The 24,217-nt window shown below is 44.0% G+C and overlaps 1 long non-coding RNA gene across 4 annotated transcripts in view; it reads right to left on the bottom strand.

Moving 5' to 3' along the window:
• The window catches only part of LOC130532677 (uncharacterized), a 72,840-nt gene that overhangs the window by 4,142 nt on the left and 44,481 nt on the right, over positions 1-24,217 (bottom strand). For all 4 annotated transcript variants that reach the window (XR_008952395.1, XR_008952393.1, XR_008952394.1 and 1 more), the window contains 3 exons: positions 15,925-16,091; positions 12,376-12,423; positions 2,197-2,285 (listed from right to left, as the gene is read on the bottom strand). This is a non-coding gene — a long non-coding RNA (uncharacterized LOC130532677). The remainder of the gene's footprint in view (positions 1-2,196; positions 2,286-12,375; positions 12,424-15,924; positions 16,092-24,217) is intronic.

Raw genomic sequence — 24,217 nt, 5'->3', positions numbered from 1 at the left:
ACAATCCAAAGTATTGGTCTTGGTTATTAAGCAAAGCTCCAGAGTAAAAAAGTGAAACGCACACACACAGAAATAACTGTGACAAAAATTCCCATCATTCCAGTATAAAAATGCCATCCTGCCAGTCGCAGAGAGCCATGGGAAGACGCTGCCACAACCGTAATTAGAGAGACGGAGAGAGCGAGAGGAGACAGGCAGCCAGACAAAGCTTAACCCCAGGCACAGAAACAGGAAGGCAGACGGGCAGGGAGAGGTGACGAGGTTGAGGGAAAAACCCTTTCTGAGCTCACCTGAACGAGAGAAACGAGAGAAGGGAGAGGGCGTTCAAACAAGAGAGAGAGAGAGCAGCTGCTGAGGATTTACACACCCTAAATTATTCATGTAATCAGCTGTAGGAGCCGAGACACAGAGAGAGACGGAGACACAGACAATATGAAAACAGAGCGGAGTCGGTGGGGGGGGGCAGAGACCTGCGAAAACAGGCAGCTATTGTGCACTGTAACGGGCGACGGAGAGAGAAAGTCCTCCTCGGCCTTCCAGCCCAGTGAGTCACTCACTCAGCAGGACCTGCGTGCCGCCGTCTGATTCAGATCGGTGCCAGCAAGAACCAGCAGCTGAACGTGTGCGACGGCGTGCATATTTATCGGAGTCGTCTGCCCATCTGCCTGGGACAGATTACTCGGAAATCTTGTATCACCTTGGAAAGAAGAATATTCCCAGAGTACATTTGGTCTAGGATGAAATAAGCCCACTGGCCTTTAAATTAAAAGCAAACGCTGCTATAGGCTGAGCTGAGGTAATGAGACCCAGCTGGTGCCCACACCACAGAGGGTTTTCAGGTACCCCGCTTCTCTGAAAGAGAGAGTGACCTTTGAACCCCTGAAATGGAAACAGGTTAATACGCAGCCCAGAAACAGTGCGAACATCAGCTGAACAACTAAAAGCAAACAAGACATGCAACCAGGAAAGAACCAAAGTAACCTATTGATGCCCCTCTTGGATCAATTCCATGGACTTCCTGCAGACAGGTGCTAAAAAGTCGGTGCTGTGCGTCAGCCACGTGCTAAATGATGCTTTCTGAGTGCAGGTCTGGAAGCTCCATGTGAATCTGCCAACCTGGGATATGAATACATTAGGTAAATGAGGGTAAAATGGGCATCTGCTCCGGTCTGCAGATGGATAGTTCTGCCGGGAAAACCACGCACGGCAAAAAGCAATCAAATGTAGTGTCCGACTCATTTGATAAGACATCTGCATGTCTTTTCAGATGCTGTTTACTCAAATAAAGTGCATTGATCATTATGCACAAGCAGAAGAATTTCAGTTCTCGTCTTGGGATTTACTGGATTTCATCAAATACCATAAAGACTATAAATAAATCTATTTTAAAGTGAGTCCAGCTATACTCAGCCCAGATAATTCCACATTCCAATTCTCTTTCTCCTTAATTACTTTTGCTGATTTGCTTCTTTTCTCGTCTACGTTGACAAACTGAGCAAATGAAAACTCTTATTTTCACACTTCCTGTTACAACTGGGTTCACATTTATTATGTAGGAAAATGCAAAAGAAATGTATGGAAGTATTTGTGTGTGTGTTTTCTGAGGCTCAAAGGAAGTAAAGACATGTTGCTGATTCATGAGGGGAGGTATAATGAAGAGGAACAAAATAACTAAAATATTTTCAATATCATACTTAAACCACTGAAGCTTTCTGAATGATTTCTTGTGTATAATAAAGGAAATATGCAGGCTGCAGATGCAACACCAGAGTTATTACCCATCATAAACTGTGAGGCAGGACTGACTTCGGTGGCACTGACTATTCCTCAGTATACATACGATATTTTTCTCAATATGTTCGTCCCACGTCCACCACACAGCGCCAGCACTGAAGAATTCCGGGGAATCTAAGAGATCCTAACCCCCAACTCTCACTCTCTGGGAAACATTTGGGTTAGAGGGAACTTTTTTCCTGAGGTAATTTCAGTGGAACCACTCTGAGGCTTTTCAAAGGAAGGAGAACAGGAATATGTTATTGTTGCCCATCAAGGCCTCACTACACCATTATTTTTATCAGTGTAAACCTGTCATCAGTGGGGCGGCTGCAGTTTTCTTCTCTCCATTCTGATTCTGAATGTTTTCTTCCAAATATGTTAAATCCCAGCATGGCTGAACGGCAACACACTGCAACACACCTTCACCTCCAGAGGAGTGGAAGAGCACATTTATGCGTGTCAGGCAGGTGGTGAGTCAGGCCAGGGAGAGTGGAATTCACTGCTGAACGCTGGAAAGAAACAGAGAGGAGAAAATATAATAACTGTGCAAACCTGTTGAGCAATTAAAAGCAGATTAATTGGTCGGTTGTCAATTCACAAGGCTGTCATTTGCCACGGTGATCCTCTGGAAACCGTTTAAATGTCAGCTAATAGGAGTAATGGTTGTGGAGATGACAGAACTCCTCTGGCAATACCAAACACACTTTTCTGTTGCTCTGTTTGGTTGATAATCAACTCATTGACAAAATATTGTTATTGAGAATGGAGACGGCAGCAGGAGACCGAGACGGACAGAACGCTTTCCACTACTCCATAGTTTCTCCATTCATTTGTCTTTGATATTAGCAAAGTAAAATACAGGACTTCAATACGCAATACTGGCATCAATCATTTCATGGAGCTATAAGATCAAATGTGTGATCAATGTGTGATCACTGGCAAGAGCTGAAAGGGTGAATCAGCAGCAAGATCAAAGGAAACTGCGAGGGAAAAGTAGCCTGCGTGTGACCAGCTGCCACCTTTTCAAGCTGATACAACAAATCTCCTCTTACAGACTCCTGCAAGTCTGTGGGGACTGTACGTGCACGCATATTTCTGCAGCACATTGAGGTCATGGAAACTCAACTGCCTGTGCTTTGGCCTCTGGATTAGCCAGGACATGTCTGCAACTGTGGCTGGAATGCTTCTTTATCTCTCTCTCTCTCTCTCTCACACACACACACACACACACACTTCTGGTTGAAATGCAGTACTTGTTGCATTATTGTTTTATCCAAACTCTCCTGGAGATTATTTGGGATCAGTTTTCAAAATTAGCTGCCATGGAGATGAGATAAGATCTCAAAGTCAGATGCGTTTCTGTTTCTTATTTTTAGAGATTCCACACGAACCAATTAGGAATTCCGGCTTTTCATCACGAGACGTTAACTCTGATAAACACGCCGGAGGCCCGTGGATGCATTAATTTGAGGGTTTTTCGTACCTTCATCAGTGTGACATTTCCTGAAATCTGCGGATGAGAACAGGATGAACGCACGTTTGGATTTCAAACATTTTATCCCACAGATGCAACTAAATGTCACACGTGTTCGACTTAAAGTCCCACGTGTAACACTAATGACAGAAATAGGAATTAAACCTTTACAAGAGGGAACAGCAGCTTCTGATGTGATTTTTCCCAGACTGCATCCAAACGTCGTTCCAGCCCAGCGGTTTGTTCATCTGATTACATTAATTAAATAGATTATAGCTGCATTTAGGATACTTTTATTAATTCCACACTTCCATGTGGCCGAGGCTGAGCAACATTCATTGAAGTGGACCCACGTCAATATAAGGTTATTATTACGCACTCTCAAAAGCATGTCCTTTTTATTAAATTCCATTTCTGACAGTAGCTTATTAAACCATTCAATCAGCACTGGCAGATGATAATTCAACATTAAATCTCTACTTTGATGCTATGCTGCGTTAATGAAGCAGAAAACCTTCTCATGTGGCTTTACAAGGTAAAGATGAGTGATGTTTGGGTTCAAACAGGACACAAACTCTGGTTTCCAGGTTGAAAATCATATACTGTACGTAGCCAACTCCACCCTCCTGGCATTTCCTTCACTTTGGATAGTCTATATATCTGCGGCTTTACGGCGCTGGTACATTAAACACTTGTCAGGCCGATGCCAAAGAACACACCAAAGGAGCCACGAAAGCTGTTTTTCTATCCAGGAATTTGACAAATTCCTTCAAGTGTTCATTAAAAGTTGTCTCGACTCTTGATTTCGATTCCTCTGGAAAGTGTTTGTGGCCTCTTGTGGAGACTCGTAAGGCTCCAGCTGAGTTGCTATAGGGTTGGAATTTTGCTGTTCTGAATGTGCGTAATGTTGTGCATACAGAACCACTTTCATCACCGCCCATCTGGAAATCGTTGGGATTATTGCACGGAGGAGAATAAGCACATCCAGGTGTTTATATTAAAGTAATGCATCATTCATTAAATATGTTCCTTAATCGCGCTGTGCTCCCCAAGAATTAAAATGTTAAATGAAAACGGTGAAAACAACTCTCTAATGGTTTAATTGCTTGACACGTTTCCCGCCGAGTCTTATAAATCCTCGGCAGATTAACTCCGCCCACCACATGGAACAAATTACGGGAGGTTACAGATGAGTGTGCCGTTCCTTCAGCGAGCAGGAAATGGCTTATTTCTCCAGAGTGGGCCCTGTCCCGGCCAGGGAAGTGGCTAACCACATCAATCCAGCGCCATCCACCTTGTTTACACGCAGTAATTTGCACAGGTGAAAAAGCTGCTGGGATTAAAACAGCGGTGCCTTGTTTAGCGCCTGGGACGTGCATAATGAATCCATTCCATTCATCAAACCTGCACCAAAATATGCTCTATTAAACTGAACAAGTAAAACAAATATTCCTAAAAGGTTTGTGGATAAAGGCTGCTGCAAAGGAGGGAGCGTAGTGAGATGATCATTTGCCCGTTGGGTCGTTGGTTGTTAGTTTTAAATGAGGGCTATTTCGGTCGGGTGGTTAAGATCCTCCATTTGCACTGGTTTTCAAGTGGTTTAACTGGGCCCGTTGTGGTCCTGCCGCTGTCACACGGCCTTGCAGTGAAACACACAAACATGGGCTCAAAGATTAGCATTTAAAGTGTCAGCCTTACTAAACAGATAACATTTCCTTGAAAATCCAACACTAATCTTTTAATTTGCAGCCATTTCATTCACACTGCATTCCAGTTTCTTCGTTAGCACCTTCCTGTGACCTCTCTTGTTCTATTCACTCATCTAATTTCCGCCGTGTGAAGCTGCTGAGGGCTGCAGCCACACCTCACCATTCATCTTCTCCTTTTTTTCTCCCCAAGGTTGCAGAATGAGGTTATTTTATTTTGACTTGTCTTTATTTCCTGTGTAACACACCACTAGTGGGGTTATTCTGCTTCGTTTACATGTCTCCCTTTTTTCCCCTCTTTCCTTCCAGTCTTTTGTTTTTTTCTTCTTCTGCTGATCATCCGTCACTGTTAAAGACGCTGCTGCGTCTTCATCGTCCGTCTTCAGCCGAGCTTGTTTTTATGTCTGCTTCCAGAACACGCTCAGCTCCGTCCTTCAACTCTTTAACCCTCCCAATTAATTTTGACTGTTGCCATTGATCCTTCTACCACTTCAAACTTTATGAAGCGTGCCATCTTTTTAAAAAAATCTCTACTTTTGTTAACCTTTGAAACCTTCTTTATGGATCTGTCATCATTTTAATTAATTAAAATTTTTGAGGATTTGAAGTCAAAATCCATCAACGGGCATTTAAAAATATGTTCCAAATACTTTAACTTCGAAAGTTAAACCAAGAGTAACTGGCGCTTTTAAATCTTTATGGTTCTTTATGGATCCTTGACCAATCAGGAAGTACTTTTGGAACCCTAATTCAGCCAGACTGCGAGCCAGAAGCACTAATGTGGCTGTTTGAACATCCATCTCAAAACATCGGAACTTGAGTGGTTTGCCTTTCCACTTAATATCATGTGATATCATCAGCCTGCAGCTGACCGGCTGATCTCTGCTTCACTTCTACCATTTCCAGGAACTTGGAAACAAAACTGAGAAAGCGTCTGACAGCGACTGAGAGAAGAAACAGCTGAAGTAATAACCTGATTTCACCTCAGTTGGTTTTGATTTACGAAAGGAAGAGCGTGTCATAAAAGGAAAAAGAAGGGGAAAAAAACAACAATCCTACAGAAAAGAGAAGCGAAAGGACGGAGACCCACAATGAAAGGAGAGATGCTCTGAACAAAAAGAGATGAAGGCAGTTAATCACACCCCACAGCAATGAAATAAAGTGACACAGAGAAGCGATGGAGGAGAGCTCAGCCAGACGCAACACAAACAAAAAAATTACCTCCACACTGTTTTTTCATTGTTATTTTGTGGTTTTAATCAGCCCAGAAAACATGACAGTGTATCTGACACCAGACAGACTAGAAGAAGACGGGCAGACACAGAGAGGCTTATGGCCCCGCACGCCACTCATGCTATGCTAGCTGATTACCCCAGGTGTTTGTATTCACACATGAGGAGCATTTGAATATTAAACTCCTCCAAAAACATGTGTCAGCCCTCGCCCATCTGTCTGTCACCCCGCCACACCTCGACAACAGCACACGCGCAATTAATGAAAAGCCGCAGAGATGTGCCAATTTACCCCCAATTTCCTGCTTAGAACCTCAGACTTTCCCTTCAACCATTTTTTTCTTTTAGCATAACATATGAGGCGTGTCAGCTTCCCTTGCCAAGAGCTGCCTCGGTTCCACACGGACGTCCCAATTTGCCCATTTGGAAGCAGTTTTAGCAGTAAAACTTGAAATGTACATATTGACATTAAATCACACTGAAAAACAGAAAATCTGAAAATAAAGCTGAGCCGAGCGCCCAGAAAAGATCCAGAGTAGTTGACTGTATACGAAGCAGTCTTAGTTTGATTTGTATACCGTGTGTTTATAATGAAAGACAATCCTGATTTATTTCATTTTAGTGCTAACGTCATGTATATTCACTCATAACTACAGTATATTCATGACGATGGGCTCTAGTTGTGTGCAGAAACTTTCCTTTTATTTATTTTTTTCGCTCTTGGTGTATCAGCTGATATTAATTGCTCACTAAATCCAGTTTGCGCTCATCAGCGAGTCCACAATCCTCACCCTGGCTGCCGAAAGCGAACCAGGCACGCCGGCTTTGGCGGCAATGACAGCTGATCTAATTGGCCGTGACTAAAACCAGCTGTGGCACACCTTCTGCCGGCGGGGCCTCCGTCAGCACCCATGCGTCTGAGCTCGGTTTCAAGGAAATAACAAAAACCTGTGCTGGGGTTTGAACTCACGCTGTATAACACAATGGCTGCTACCAGCATGAAAACATGTAAAATCAGGTCTAATCATAAAGCTGCAGTGTCAGTGTTATAAATAATGATGCTGTCATCAGGGTTAGATTCTGCTTTATTGAGCCTCCGTCAATCCTTTCAACCAGTGCTTTATTGTCTGTTTCTGCCAAGAAACGTTGATCATGTGACCTCTAAAGGTGCTGAGTTGTTGCTTTACGCTCTCAGTTCCCAGATATGGACGCCAGTCAAACAATAGTCTCAAATTCCTCCTCCCTGACAGAGGCCTCTCTGCCTCCTCCAGCACCGACTGTCGGGCTCCGCGCGACTCTCATCGCCACCTCATAAAAGTGTGCAGTAATGCCTCATATAAGAATATATCAGCATTTACTGTAGAGCCTTTTTTTACTCAGACAAGAATAAAAAGCTGATGGCTGATGGTAATTACCTTCTGTGAGGCGTGTAGCTGTCAGCGCCGCAGCAGACAGATGAAGAAGAAAAGAACAGGAGTAAAAAAAATAAAATAATAATAATTATAGATGTTGGAAACGTGGGTTGTCAGAAAATGGAAATTTCATTCTGACGTATTTTAGTTTTCCCAGCAGTGGTTGTCTAATAGTTGTGTTTATTTAGCGCACCTCCTCTGTCTTTTCCCTGTGTGTTTGTGTGCGTATTTTTGTGTGTATTTGGCACATCATGAGGTCCCTAATACTCCTTCTACTAGCAAAGTGGGGACATTTTTGCAAAGCGGGGCCTTTTTGGCCGGGCCCCACAAGAGGACGGAACAGTTTGAAGGGTAAGACATGGTCTTAAGGTTAGGAGAGTAGTTGAGAGGGTTCGGGTTAGGCTAGGGAGATGGGAAATGTATTATGTAGACGAAAGTCCGCACAAAGAGAGAAATACGAGTGTCCATGTGTGTGAGTAAGAGAGAGAGAGAAGGGGGGGACAGATGCATTGTTTATAGTCACATTTTAGGACCTTTACAGTTGCTGCAGCCATAGAAGTTCACTGCTTTTATTGGCTGTCCTAAAACTTGGATAAAACACCCGGGTGTTTCAGAACTTGGGCAGCAGATTTCTAACTTGGGTTAGAAATCACTCTGTGGCCTGCAGAGCGGTGCAGTTGTGTTTGTTTTTTAAAAGCGTGAAGAAACCAAACTGTTCAGAATTCCGAGCATCGGTTTGAAGGTTGGGTTCAACAGTGTGGCTTTAATATGTAATCAACGAGCTCTGAAGACTGTGACTGCTCTGTATTCTCACGAAGACCTCGCAAAAATATAATTAATCAGACCTGATCTAATTAACATACCTTTACTCCTTTTGTGCGCACTCAGAAAAGGGTGTGCGTTGTTTGGTAGATACTGACCTGTGAAATCTAAAGTGTTTTTTTTTACCTTTGCTGTCGTTCTCTATTTTTTCCTCCTGATGAATCGCAGGCATCAGATGATGTAAGGATTTGTGTGTGTGTATGTGTGTGTGTGTGTGTGTATGCACTAAGGCTGGTCTAACCTTCAAGTCCCTCACGCTTCAGTGACTATGAGGAGAGTTGTGAAAAAGCAGGTGGAAGCAGATCAGAGGAAGCAGAAAGTAGAACTCTGCTGTTACAGAACAGCGACATCACGCTACGGTACATTCATATAAGGCCCGATTTGATATCAGTTGAAATAAGAACGCAACAAACGACTAAATGTAAGGTAACGTTCCCTTTAAAAAAGTAATGAATGTTGACTAACATCAGTAATAGCATATAGAATTAGTTCAGACATGTCATGAGGACGCCAACACCCACATGTGCTAACTGCTGCATGGTTCAGACAGCTGTATTTAAGCAGTCTGATGTCACCTTTCAACACATTACCATGATAACCCACCTGTGGCCTGACTTCTTCTGTCTGTTTCCGATCTTGTCGTCCTTGTTGTTATTGATAGTTACTTGATCTAATTACTCCATATATTCTCGTTCTGCCACGCCACCAGGGCTAGCTGTTCCTCAGACCTACTCACGGCTGCACCATCTTTCCGCCAGCCTTGACCACGCCCACTTCCACACCCTGACCAATTGCTCTGAGGAAAAATTCCGTGTCGAGTACTCCCAAACCAGGAGAAGGACGCCACTCTTTTGTCGCGTGGCAGTGTGCTTCCAGCTTTCCCCAATATTCTGCAGAAAGGTGGGAAGCACAGCACTTACCGGATGATAAATTCTGGTCCTGACCGAAGCAGCAACGAGGCCATCGGTGAAAGTCCTGATTGTTTTTACAGTGTTTTAAAAAGGCTGTCATCGTACAAACGCAGAAATGTCGATTTCAGTAAACCTCCTATTATTACCGGCACTCACGATGGCTGAAATCAGACGTCCCATTAATCCCACAGTGTAATCCCTCCATTGGATAGAGCGCTCCATTCAGCCCTAGTGTGGATTAGACAATACTGAGACTCTGTGTTGGTGGTCACTGGTGTATAACACCTCATAACGATAACATGCACTGTAAGAGGGTGTGTGGGGGGGCGTGCGCTTGTTTCCTGCTGTGCTGGTGGTCAGCATTGTGTGGCCTGCGTGTGGATAATGTGCTTCTTTTCTTCCTTTGTGTTTACCTGGTGAAGGGGAAAATCCTTGTGAGGTGGTCTTCTTGCAACGTGGACTGGCCTCCGGAGGAGGGGGCTGGAGCAGTGAATTAATTATTGTAAAAAGAGAGAGCGCCACTGAGCACAAGTTGCGAAATATGATGAAGGGGAGGGTTTTAATGAACCACGCAAAAGGAATTCAAAAGATCCAGCCGAGTGCCTCTGCGAAAGCAAACCCACTCCCAACCGGCTCTTTGTAAGGATTCCCTCTGTCTTCCACAGCGTCCGTAGCTCCTCTCACTTATCCAGCAACTCATCCTGACGGTCACACCGTTCCCTTCATTTGTGTGTGAGCTATCTAGAAAATTCCAATTTCAACCCCAGAAGCGAGAGGAAAAAAAGGAGAACAAATGCAACTCCGGACCAAACTGCATCTTATTCCCAGAGATCATTTGTTACATGCAAATTGGAAGTGGTGGGCCAAAATGCAGATGGCAAATGGTAAAGTGAGACACTTATAATAATAAACATTTATATCACTCTGCTGGTGAATGGGAAAATCTATACGGCACAATCACTGGGAGCTATCGGTCAGAGATGCATGGCTGCACTAACTGTTGGAATATGAATGTATTCATCATGGACTGGTGTCTTCTAAATGGGGGAATCTTTAAAGGTGGTCCCAAAATGGGTTCATTTGCAGTGATGATGCATGGTGGTTTCTGCGTGTGTGTCTATGGATGGGTGGGCATGCAGGAGATGTAAAGCACTCTATGTAGGTTTAGCTAACAAAAATGAGGCCCACTTGTCTACTTCACATGTTTCCATTTGAGTGCCATCGTGAAATCATAGCAGAACAGAGCAGAATGTATAAAGTTGTCAGGAACCAGTTAACAAATAGGAGATGCTAGCATAGAGATACTCTTGAGTCATGCTAATTATCCAGCAAGGCAGAATAACTTCCTCCTGTTGCATTCATTTTACACAATCCTTATCAGGGTCTTTTCTGTTTTTATCATCCTCAACATGCCGCGGCCCGCTTCTACTAAGCTACCGACGCATCCCGGAGACGCATTGCTTGTCAAGTGTAGGCGATATCTTCCCATTAGGTCAGCACTTCTCATGAACTGTGTGTCATTTTCCACCACAGTCATTTATCCATTTCCACTTGCTTGGGAGCGCCGCTGGGATGCTCATTGGAGCAAGCTATTTTTTTTTCCCCCCGGAAAATCATTTTGCGCTAATGCGGGTACGCTCGCTGCCGACACGCCACGGAAAAGCAGGGTGACACACACAGTGTCAGGTGGAGGGCAGAACATAAAAACCTCCTAATCCTCTAACTCTGCACTGTTCATGCTAATTTCACAGGGAAGCTGTCCCAAATACATTTGGGCCTAGCCCGCTCGGCCCAGCCTGCCAACCTCCAACTCTGGGTTTGATGTTCCTCCAACATCCAACGGGCTATGATTATTTCATCCCTTTTTTAACATAACATCAATTATTCAACCTTTGCGAGAGCAGATTTGATTTATTTTTTTTTTGCTTTAAAAAATGACTGTGAGTGTGTGTGTGTGCGTGCATGGGTCCACGTCACAGACTGAATAAAAAACCCTCTGCGAAGATAATACCTCATGCCATTGATGATGATAGATGGGTGGAGATGGGGTGGAGTAAAAGAAGAACAAGAATTGCGAGTACTCTCAAATAAATGATGATGTCATTAGCATACGATGGTAAATGCTCCTTTCACTCTGCGATAAACTGCATTCCATCCACCAGGCAAAGGGCTCCGCACCGGTATAGCTGTGCCAGTGTATTATTATAATGTGGCAGAAACCCAACAGGCCCAAAAACAAATCAAATTCTGATGCATAAGCCTCTCATTAATTCCTACCTTTATCCCTTTCCCTCATTTCCTCTGCTCTTTTTTTGTCTCCATCTCCTCTCGTCCCCTCATCTCTGCTAATGAGCCCACTTAAATCTTTGCCAAAACAGAAACAGCAAGAGGAGATGAAATAAGTAGTCTGTTTCTTAAAGGATTTATCGTGTGAGCTGTTTTCGATAAATAATAAATGCAAACGCTGACTTTTGTCTGCAGACAAGACTTGGGGATATGAATTATGCATTGTTATTCCTGGATAGGGCCATACAGGGACACGGCAGCACGTGTGTGTTCTGCACAGTGTGTGTTTAGGACACACTGTGAATGCAGCCTCTCGGCTTGTCAATGTATTTCACCGTGATTACGACTCCTGAGGGACTGTTTTGTGCGTGGCGGTAAAGTTAAAGGGACAGTTCGCCCAAAACTGACAGCTGAAAAACCATGTAGATGGTTGCATGTGTGTTTTAAAGAACATAGCGTCTCTTCTTTGTTGCACTTTTTGGGGTTTCATGTACACACAAACAGGATTTTAGGTGAGTAAAGTAGAGGATTTCTCAAAACTCCTTCCAAGCTGAAAGGCCTCAGTGTTGACACGTTGACAGCAGAAAAGGGGGGGGGGATATTTCAACATCAGGGTGGGCGCCTTCATCTTATTTATTTGACATGAGACCGTGAGACATGTCTGTCTTGTTTAGGTGAGGTAATATTTTGCAATGACTGAGGCAGGCGTTAATGTAGCTATCTTGGCTTTTGTTGTGTGTTTTGATGTACACTCACCGGGTGTGAGAGAGAAGCGTTGACTCCTGAACCGGGCTGTGGTGTCACCTGTTTTGGGACAACAGACTGGTTACGGAAGCAGGAGGCATGCTGAGGAATGGGCTCATTTCTCTTGCTAAATCTGCCGATAACCTTCAAAGTTGTGCGTCTTTCTCCCTTTTTCACAGCAGGAACTTTTATCATTTACCCAGAATTTAAAACCTTTGCATGTTTCCACCTAAATTACCCAGGAAAAAACTGTATCCGAAATGTTCCTTTAAAAAAAAAGGTACTTAGTAGGATAGTTGGACTTTTCAGGGTCTCTTGAGGTCTTGAGGGTTGGGGATGTGCACTTGCTGGGTTCCACACTTCCGTGCATGTGCCGTGTTTTAGCTCATGTGCTGCTGCAAACTTCTCTTTTTCATTTATAAAAAATCCGCTTTGAAAATGGAGCAAAGAAAGAAAAAGGGGAGCCTTGACAAGTAGATGAATGACCTGGAGGCCCAGGTTCCTTTGAGCATCTTTCTTGAGCTGGATTTTGGGTTTGTGGAAGAATATCCGACAAGGCGGGGGAGCTAAATGTAGGGCACATACGTGAACAAATAGCTAAGAAGTAAACATTCTAGAATCTTGGGGTGTGTTGGAAACACAACCAGCACCAGTTTTATTTTGCTCAGGTAAATAAATTCCTGGTAACAGTTTCCAAAAATGTTGAATTTTAGGTTAAAGGGTTCATCTAAACTCCAGCAGGATCACTTTAATGGTGCTTGATGCAGAAATGATTCTATACTGAGTGCTTCTTCACAAATGTTTCCAGCCTCTTGATTGGTCGGGAGACGTGTGTTTTCACTTATTTGTGCATGGGGGATATGTGTGATGTGGCACTTGCAGCATATTTTTGTTTACAGTATTTTTCCATTTGATCTCGACTCTGCCTTCTGTCCCTTTTTCCCTCTCCTTGCTGGTTTCCACTCTGTAATCATTGCAACAACAAAGGAGGACGGTTTCCTCTGCGTGATGGAAAGGTTCGGCTGGCGGTGCTAAAACAAACCTGCTGCAGAACATGAGCGAAAAAACCCAAAAACGGAATAATCATAAAGAGGAACAGCAGTCGTCTACGATACGGCAGCCGTCAGTGATCTCTGCCGTCATTTCGGCTGGCGGTAAATAATTCATCAAAAGAAACAAAGGGGGAACAAATATGCAAATAAAGCCAGACAAGGCCAGTAACACCAGCCTTCCACCACATGGGAAGAATAATGGCGGATTATTACCATGGCAGTTACAACTGTGTTGAATTTGAATTCTCCCTGTTTCATCTACCTTGACAGAACTAGAGTCACACTTACCCAGACACACACACACACCCACACACCCAAAGATAGAAAAAAATTGGGGGGGGATTTGAGGGTTTGATTAAGGAGGGAGGGATGGATTAAGGACAAGGGGAATGGCAGTATTGAAGCGAGGGGGAGGCAAGAGGGGGAGTCCACATTGGAGGAGAGAAGAAAGAGATTTGAGAGGAGAAGGGTGGAAAGGAGGGAGGGAAGCTTTTGAGGGTGTATTCGACAGTGCTGTGAAAGGTAGCCATCAAGGGCTTTGATGAAAAGTGCAGGCCTTCTAAAGCTTACGAGTGACAGCATATGATTTGGTCAAAGCAGGGAGCTTTTCAAAGGTAGACATTCTCACTCGCATTCATCCCTCCTGGGTTGAATATAACTTTTGGGCTGAGCACAAATTCCAAATTGGTTTGACAGATTGGCTGCGTATGGCATTGTCCCTGTGCTTTGCAGGCATTAGGCTAACTGGGGATGGCGAGGTGTTCTGAAATGGAGGGGAATCGCATTCAACATTTTCATGTCCCACGTCAACAGTTACGATGGAGGAGGCTATAAAGTCACGGAGGAAGTGACTTAACATTGGAATCCTGAATGCCTTAACAGAACCTCATTAGTGCAGCTCATTAATCTTTGAGTTTAGGAGGATTCAGTCGTATGTGTGTTGGACTCGCACAGTCCAAAACAAACATTGTTAAAGTTTCCAGCTGTGATGAAGTCATTCATGAGCTGAATCAATATATATGTTGATGCTATAACTTTAAAATACAGTCCAGTAATTCAAGAGTTAATGTTTTTCAATGGACGCTAAGTTTACTGCCGTTTCCGACAATACTACTGGTCTTTTTGCAGCCCTTACCTCAAATTTCCACCAGATACATCCGTGTGCGTGGCAGTTTTGATGCATGGCATCAGTGGCTTTAGCCTTTTTCCTTTGGCACCTGTTGTTGTCATCATGGCGGCATGGTCTCAGGCAACGAATAAACTGATAATCGAACTAAATCGGCAAACTTCCATGCATGACTCCTCAACACTTTTACCAGTGCCTCAGACAACGTGTCCCCATGCACGCGGCCAGAACACTGAAGATGGACGAATGGCGCTCGAGGCGCACGAGCAGGTTGGCTCACTAACAGAAATATGGACACGTTCTCCGAGCCAACGCTCATTAATTCTGAGGGCTGGTTTCTACAGTCCCTTGTCAGTGGTCACAGGCAACCTGTCAGCTAACACCAGTGCATCACTGTCCCCTACACAAACGCATTATGTTGCAAATGGAGTGCAATTCAACACGTACATGGACACTCACATGCTCTATTACGCAGGAAGCCATGCATGTGCATAAAATTGAACACACATGTCTGTGGGGCTCTTGTCTGATAATTGTGTCCGCCGTGCTCTCTCACGGCTCTACACAGATGCAGATAATAGTGTCTAATTTAGGCCCTCATATCTGTAGAGGTCTCCAGAGGACCAGACCTCATCAGGAACATGTCGGTGACCTACATACTACAGTAGGAGCGCTTGCACGCAAACGCATAGGCACACATCCCCCGGTACTGAAGTGTGTGAGACGCACTTACGCCCTGGCGGTACCTAACCCACACAATCAGGCCCGTGGAGAGACACACAGGCGCGCAAACATGCCTATATGCTGCATACGTGTCTGCATACACCCACTCCAGAAGAACTGGTAGAGACAAACAATCTTCCCCGAAGGGTTGGAAATGTTGCTCTCAGGCCTTCCTGAGACATAAACGAACGCCGACATCTTGTACAATCATATTTAAGTTGTGGTCACTTTGCTTAAAGTTATTTTATCTCCCAAGTGGGAAGGACAGTTTGCAGTGTTTGTTTTTTTTAGCAGAAAGAATGGAAGCTGATGGCATGAAGACAAACACACACAAACACACCCACACCCACACACATAAATGACAAATACAACTGTGACCATTCTGTAAATGCTGTGATGAGTGTGATGTATCCTCAAATGCTTAACGCAGAAGGAAAATGGTCTCAAATTGGCGTGTGAATGCCTTTGTTGAGTAAATTATACATTTTGGGGCAATATAAAGTGATGATGACACATTTTCTGATTATATAGGAGAGGAACCCAAAATAACTTAGACTGGAAGCAGTTTTTCCGACTCTGGGTTTCACCATCAAGGTATTCAAAATGCTAAATGACCCCTAAAAAGTATGTTATTGAGGATTTTTGGCAGACACAACATACCTGAGAAGTCCTCTCAATGGTCGCGGTTTCCTCCGAGGGCAGATCGGCCCTTGACATGACACAGCAAGTGCGGCATGTGTTTGGTGCTTCCACGCTGCATTATGCATTCTGTTGGCACAAGACAGACCTCCAGTCTTCATTTATCATTCATGGACATCGTGTGTGAGCTAATGGAGAGACAAAGTGGAAGAACATAAGCAGAGGTCCCCACTAAGCTACTTATTTCAAACACTGAATCTGAGACTAAATAAAGAACCTGGTTGTGATACTGTGGGGAAGAGAAAGATTATACAGGAGATGATTATTGCTTCCACCCTATGAGCACTAATATCTTTTAATGACCACGTTATGAGCTGAGCCGCATTCGGTAGCGGGTCAAAGGGAAGTTTAGAGCCCATGTGGACACATATGAATTAAATCCCAGCCCAGCAGTGTATTTATAAAGGGTGAGGGAACCCAGACGATATGCATTAATTGTGACTACATAAAAAAAGGGGAAGCGGCAGAGGCTGAACCACAAGTGGAGCAGAAATAGTCACTAGAGCCATCATGGAAACACATTAAGTATCATGAATTTTATGAGTGGTGAGAGGTAACCAGCTCAGGGCAAAGAGCAGCTGACTCATGCTCACTGGTGTCTTTACTGAGCAACTTCTTTTGGAACTGGTGCCAGACCACAACCAATGCTGGAGAACCCGGTTAAAATGACTGCAGATGCCGTTTTCCACCCTTTATATCACCTTTACCAGATAAATAAAGATACAGTTGAAACATATTCATGCTCACACCAGCATATTTCCCTGTTTGTTTTATGGAGACCTGTGCAGAAAAGATGATTCTCCTTTCAAACAATGTGCTGAGAGCGCAGCATGGTTCTCTGATTGCGTAGTTATCTGACGTTTTACTGCATCAGGCTATAATTGCAGGCAGATTGAAAGCAGAAATCAAACAAAATCTGAGGCATGCTTCCACATAACAAAAATCTCTGATGAGCAGCTGAAAGTGAAAGAACTGAGGCACCTAAATGTCAGGAATGGACTGACCCACTGAAGCTCATGGCTGACCTGATGTTTCGCCATTGTAACCACTCATTTGCTCAAGGTAACCTTGGGCTTCAATGCTGCGGGACCCATAACATCCACCAGAAAATGAAGAGCTTTCTATTCCGGCGCTGGAACGCAGGAGCGTGGCTGGGATTTTGCTCCAGCTGCTTCAAAGCACGACAGAAATAAGACGAATCATCTGTGAACAGGGCATCCTGCGGCAAACGTGCTGCAGAATTACAGGCGAAATCTTCAAGAAGGAAGGGAAAATATAAACCATGCAGCTAAAACGCATTAGTGAGCGTCTCCATGCTTGAAAGGCTGGATTAATTATGCTGACATCTGCACTTTTTTGTTTAAAAAAAGCAGCCTCGCCGATATGAAGAAGTATCCTGTCTGCTGTAGACTCTTAGTCATGATTCTATTTCTGTGCCTGCGCCAGACTTCATCTGTGAACGTATATACAGTTAAGAACAGAGGAATTCTGACGTTTTTTATGCCTCCCGCACCACCACAAAGCATGTGAAATAAAACAATGGAGACGTGATTAAAGAGCAGACCTTCAGCTCCAATTGTAAGTGGTTTCGCAGACGTCTACCATATAGGATTTACGGCCTTTTCATGCAGAGTACATTCATTTAAGGATTCAAACTGTATGGACAGTTAACTAGAGAAAAGTTTATTGGATGAGTTTGACCTGGGGTTTATTTGAGGTGTTGGTCCAGTTCGACTGCAGCCGTCAATGCAGTGCTGTTACCATTGTCACATTGATGGGGGCACTTTAACACTTTGCCTCAACACCCGTTGCCGTCAACCACCTTTTCCAGTGTTGCAGTGAAAGCTCCCCATGGCCGAGCAATTTTATTGTCCTTAAAAAGATGCTCTAAAACTTTCCCAGCGGTTCTCTGGTCAGACATCGCAGTGTCAGAAATGAGTTATCACCTCAATCCAGTTACAGATTTCTCTGTCCAGAACATTAAGCTTTCCACTCCCGTCTTAACGCTTGTTTGTCAGAATAATTTCATGAATGTACTGAATGCAGGTGTTATTTGCAGTGTACAGAGTATAAAAGTGTTTAGGAGTTGAAACGTTGGTGTGCAGATAACTTCAGGAATCTTCCCGTGTATTTAGGTCCATCACCTTTTTAAAGATTGAGGCTCTTAATAGTTCAGATGCATGTGGCACTGATGCAGATTTATGTCATTTTATCACAAACGCCTGTTTTTTTTAATAACTTTTCTTGTTGTTTTTCTGTCAAAGTGTCATTTGTAAATTGGCTTCTCCCATCTGTGACTTCTTCCATCTGTGAATGCTTAAGAAACACAAACAGCAGTTTCAGCACCGACTGGAAACAGGAGAGCGGGTTTGTAATGTGACGGGATGTGATTGTAGAATGTTATTTTAATGAAGCGGGACAGAGAGAGAGAGGGAGAGGTGCATTTAAATGGGGAGAGAAACAGGAGCGAGACCGACAGGCTGCAAGGAAGAGGAGGACAGGCTTCACTTTCTGAAAGCAGACGGGATCCTGCAGTCGTACATTTAACGTGTGCCACCAAAGAGCCGAGCCACGGTTATGTAAACCCACATAAAACATTCATGAGCCAAGCCGTGGTCTCGCTTTCACCCAACGGGACGGTGCGTGAATGACCCATATGGCGCCTTGGCTACGGTCTGAATCTCATCTAGTGAACGGGGACGTTGTGAAAGGTCCAGTCCAGTAAGTATCAAACACAGAGAAAATGACAGATGTGTGGGAGGCCGGGAAGGGAGAGCTGCTCCTGCACTGAATGGAAGGATCACATGTTTCCAACTAAGGACGTATTCAGATGTTAAAAAAGGGGGTATTGGGTGGAGGGGGGTGGGAGGTGGAGGGGTGATGGAGGGGCAAGAAAAGAGATAGGGATTAGGCAATAAGAAGACAGATGAGATCAAGAGACGGCTCTGACATGCTTAGGCAGTGCATGCATATTGTCAGCCTGGGAGCAGCTGAGTTAACACACGTACACACGCGTGCGTGCGCACACACACACACACACACAGCCAGACGTTGTGATGTGGGCAGCTGTGTCTCTGCTCGGGTGTATATATGAGATGTTTAGAAAGGGGCTGTGCTGTCGGAAGCTGTGCCAACACCACACCCAACCATCATAGCGAGACTGGGATTTAGTGGGCTTTGGGCTTCTGTTGTGGTTTTCTTTAATTCTCTCCATCCTCACTTCATCCGTTTTTCCCCTCCGACTCTCACCGTATCTCATCCACGCTGTCTCTCCGTTTCTCGGTCAAGTGCTCGGCCTCCCTTCGGCTGTCTTTCCCCTCTATTTTCTCCCTCCAATTACCTATCGGTCTTTCCTATAATAAATTTCCAGGAACAGTGTTGTTCCAAACTGGAGCTGTGGAGTAAACGTCCACAGCTCAGCGATCTAAGCTATTACAAGCTAACAGGAACACGAGGGAACTTCCCCAGTGGCTCCGCGGAAGGCAGGTTTTCCTGCTCGGAGCCAGGAATTGTTGAGGATCCTGATCTTCAAGGCGCGTGCAGGCCTCAGCGCTGAACCACGAACACAGGAGTTTAGATTATGACTGTAATAAGTATCAGAACCTCCTGCCAGATAAACCATGCAGCTCTGTGATCATGAGATGGTGGGCTTTTGCTGAGGTTCTGGGCTTCTGTTGTGGTCCTTTTGTACTTCAGAGCAATCCATTTTTTTTCCAGGATTATTCACTCAGCATTTCTCCATCACCCCCACCCCTGAGTCCCTTTATTCTTTCTCCTTAAGAGTGTGATTTCAACATCCCTTAATGAAATAATGTGATATACAATAAGCAGAGCTGCCGTCTGGCCTTTGATTTTTCTCACTTCCAGCTGCTCTCTGAGTCTCTCCCCTCTGATCCCCCCCCCCCCCACACACACACACACACACACACATACACACCCTCCTTCCTTTCTCACACAGGCAGGAAAAGTCACAGGCCTCCATCACTGAAGCGATATTAAACCTGCTCACCACATTTTACGAGCCAAACAGGTTCGATCAAAAATGCAGATCTGAGCAATCACGCGGACGCGCCCACGTGTCTTCGGAGACTTGCATACACCATCACGCACAGCGGAGGAGCCCCTGGGTGAACACACACACACACATGCAGCCTGACAATCATGTTTTTATGTCTATGTGAAAACACATGAACACACACTCTTCTCATCCACCCCCACAGCCCGTCTTCCCCCTGTTTCCAAAACCACTGACGCCCACGTGTAACTTCTTGATTCAATTAAACCACAGTCAAATCTCTGACTCAAATTCCATGCACAGAAGCAGGAAAGTGTGTGTGTGTGTGTGTGTTAAAAAAAAAAGTCTGTATCCTCTATGCCGGTGTTGAATTACATTCTTCTTTTCCTCCTCGTTTGTCCATCACCCTATCACTCCCAACCTCTCCTCCCTAATGAGGGACAGGGGAATGTCTCCCCAGTGAGAGAAAGAGGTTCATTGCCCCTGAAGCACACACACACACACACATACACGCAAACAAGCAAAAAAACATGCAGGTATGTATGAATTCAGAAAGGACACACACGGACATCCATGATGAAATAATTCTCACCGCTGACTGACTGACTGACACACACACACACACACACACCACACTGACCCATAAATCCCATCTCTATTATGCAGAACATCAGTTAGCTGATGGTGGAGCTGATTATGCAGTCACCCTCTGCCAGCCCATATCTCCCAGTTGGATATCTGCCTTTAAACCCCAATCCCAAATGTCTTTTTAGCATATCAATACAGAATTATATATTCCTAAACAGTAGGACTTGCATACATATAGTTTTTTTTTCACAAGTTGCTCATCTCATCATGTCACAGTGTGAGCATTGAAAAAAGGTAAATATTCGAACCCAAAGGCGTCCACAGAGCGATTTAGCCCAACAGCACGCTGATAAAAGGATAAAACAGCCAGTTTTAAAATGTTTCAATGCAACTTTTAATGCGTTTTATCAGGCAAAAATCCTTTTGAAGTTGAACCCTTTACACCAGAGTAGACTTTACATTCTCTGTAATTGAGTTCTGCTACCAGTCGGTTGATTCAGTGCCTCAATTGGTGACATAAAGGATTATACCTATACAATTGTTAAGATTGTCTGTGTTCCTTAAATATGTCCGTTTGCCTTGGACTCGATCACATTAGCCTTGTGACCTTGATAAGAAAACACAGACAATTTAAATGATAGTATCAACTATTTCTAATTACCTAATTATTTAATATCCAAATGGGAGCATTTTAATCACACTTGTGTCTGAAATTGTGCTATTATTATATACTAATCTATACAGAATGATTCGGGTCAGCATAAAAGACAAAGCTCATGTACTGTTTTGAGTACATTAGAGAGTAAATTACACTATAAGTCAGCTTTTTATGAAAATCAGCTTTAGTTGAGTTCAGACTCTTTTTTTTACTAACCTTTAATCCTCTGATTATATGTTAAAACATTTACTGTGCCCCGGTCAGAGTAGTGCGCTCATAAGTGCTACAGCAGCTGCTTGTTAGACAGCACAGTGCCCGTTAATAAAACTACTCAGGGTTTTAAAGCACGGCTCCACAAATCACACCATCTGGATATTAAAACCCACCAAAAAAAAAAAACTAGCTCCTTCCCTGCTAATTCAGGCAAAACAATATGGCAGGATCAAAGTGTCTTTAAAAAATGGCTCCAGGTAGTTTCTCTCATGTTTCAGTGCAGCAGATATTGAGTGTAAATCTGATCAAAGAGGGGGAAGGTGTCCCGCAAGGATCAGATCTCGGCCCTGTGGTATTGGAATATACTGTACTTTATTAATATTGGCTCTTGTCTCACTTAAAGTAACAATCAACTTTATGCAGATGAGACATTTCACTGCGATTGTTAAACCTCTTATTGAGATTTCAAATGTCCGCGTCAGTCCCAGCTTTAGGCTACGGTCACAAAGCTGCAATAATACAATCTCCTGACTTGACCTCTCGGATTCATATAGGAGGGTCCAGCACACGTTATTGCCAGTATGACGATCCACTTCTGCACAGCTGTAACTGAATGTGTTAAATTTGAATTTATTTGAAAAACAAGGAAGGTTAGGATAATATTTAGGATTTAAACAAAGGCATTATTGGATTAAATGACAATGAATTAATGAATAAATAACATTTTAACTTACATACACCTTTTACTTGGGACTTGAACATAGACAAGTCCAGCACTAACAGGTCAGCTGTTTTAAAAGGACACTGCTGTAATATTGGATATCAATGTGTTTTAATCTATGGCGGTCAGGGGGCAGCTCTGGCTCAGCAGGTACGCTGGACGTTTATTGTGCAGTTATCAGGGTGATCCTGGCCCTCCTTGTCCACACACTGATGCACTAATAACATACAGTGTGACTCATTTGACAGAACAATCATACTGTGTGTTCAGTGAGGATTTCACTGAGGCTTTGGGTTCAGTCATGGTACAATGTTGAAGCCTTTCTTACCAAATTTGTAATCTTTTGCTCAGCAGAGCAACTTCCAATCACTTAAAATACCTCCGCCTGACTGAGTTCCCCAGGGCCTCCATTATAGATTAGTGCAGGGCCGGGGTGAGCAGTGGTGACCCTAACCACCACTGCTTGCTAAGCAAATAAGCAAGTAATCTGGTGGATCATATGGATCTACCTGTGCCTGCAATGCCAAAGACTGGTTCATATGCTTCTGCATACAGAATGATGTGTGTGTGCCCTGAGAAGCTGCGTGTCTTTGGCATGTTCAGTGATAATGTCATGCATTGCCTTTCTGTATGTTTTCGTTTTGTAATTGAAAGGCCATCTGTGGTCCACTGGGGAGGTTTAGTAAAAGGGTAAACCATGAGGCTCATTATTTTAGGGGAAGAAGCCCTCGGAGGCCAAAACATATTAGTTTATGTCCCGTTTAACCTTCACGAGAGTCAATTAATGTAGGCGGGGGGATATACATGCACAATATTCATGCAGACCTTAGAGTGGAATTCCGTCTTCTCTGGCTAAAATAATAAATATTCCACACATTTTTAAATCAAGAAATGAAGAAAATCAGCCTCCACTTTGCCAAAAGGAGTCCTGTTTGCACGTAGCGAATGCATGCACTCGCCTCCTCTTCTGTGTCTGCTGGGTCAATAAACATGGAAACAGACATGACCTGCATGTCTCAGCAGTTTCCTGTGTAAGCTGAGCCCTGCCCGGGCCTGTCCCCGCGGTTCTCCCATCACTCCTCGGGCCTCCACACCAACCCTGTCCACTCCATTAGCGTGTCTCTCTGTCCACCGGCACACGTGCGTCTGTCTTTACATGCGTGTTGTGTTTCCATCTGTCTCCTGTCACTAGCAGTCCTCCATGCGCCATTAGGACCTGTTAGGATCAAGGGTCATTCCTCTGAAGGTCAAAGTTCCCGCTTCCAAGGGTGAAAAGTCACCAGGGCCGTGTCTGGTGTGAGGTGACATTGAACAAGCGCACAGTTGAAGGCTTGACAAGTAACACCTTTGGGAACTTGGGAACATCCCTTAAGGGCAGACAACAGTATATCCAATATAAAGATGTACCATGTGTCTTTCATTCACACGAAAAACTGCATTTAGGGGTTGGTTTTTTACAGCTTTTGGTTGTAATTTCACAAGAATTTAGGGCCTGAAGACAGCACACGTGCACGAAACAGGTTGTGCCTTTTACGTAAAATGACTTGTACATAATGTCAGTAAGCTGAAAAATGGATATTCTTTCATCGACGTGTTTTAATTAGCAACCGTTGAAATGTGTTGGGGTTTATTATTAAAACATAAAGAAAATGATAAGAATAAACATCAAAGTGAGGAAGAGCGAGGGAGAACTGGCGTAGAGATGACTCATTTGAAAAAAAAAAAAAAGTCCTGTGTTTGTGTCTGTGTTTAAAAGAAGACTTGAAAGAGGAGGAAGTCCAAGTTCACCCCAGACTTACAAATAGGGGCTGTTTGGCTTCCACACGCAGACATCCGTTAACGTTCACACTCATGCACAAAAACACCGACACCCTCACGCTGACACGCTCGCGCGCACGCCGCCTGGATGAGCGACTCACCCGAGCCTCGCGTCAACCCGTTCACCCGGGCGCAGCAGTTAAAAACAAAGTTTTCCCCCTGCAGCTACACTCCAGCTCAACCATAATTGAGTGTGTGCTTTCAAGTGACTTTATTGAATTCTGCTTTACTGCTGTCCTTT

Source organism: Takifugu flavidus, chromosome 10, assembly GCF_003711565.1.
Source record: "Takifugu flavidus isolate HTHZ2018 chromosome 10, ASM371156v2, whole genome shotgun sequence".
NCBI lineage: Eukaryota > Metazoa > Chordata > Actinopteri > Tetraodontiformes > Tetraodontidae > Takifugu > Takifugu flavidus.
The sequence above is the reverse complement of the archived record's forward strand: the minus strand, read 5'-3'. Positions and strand labels throughout refer to the sequence as shown.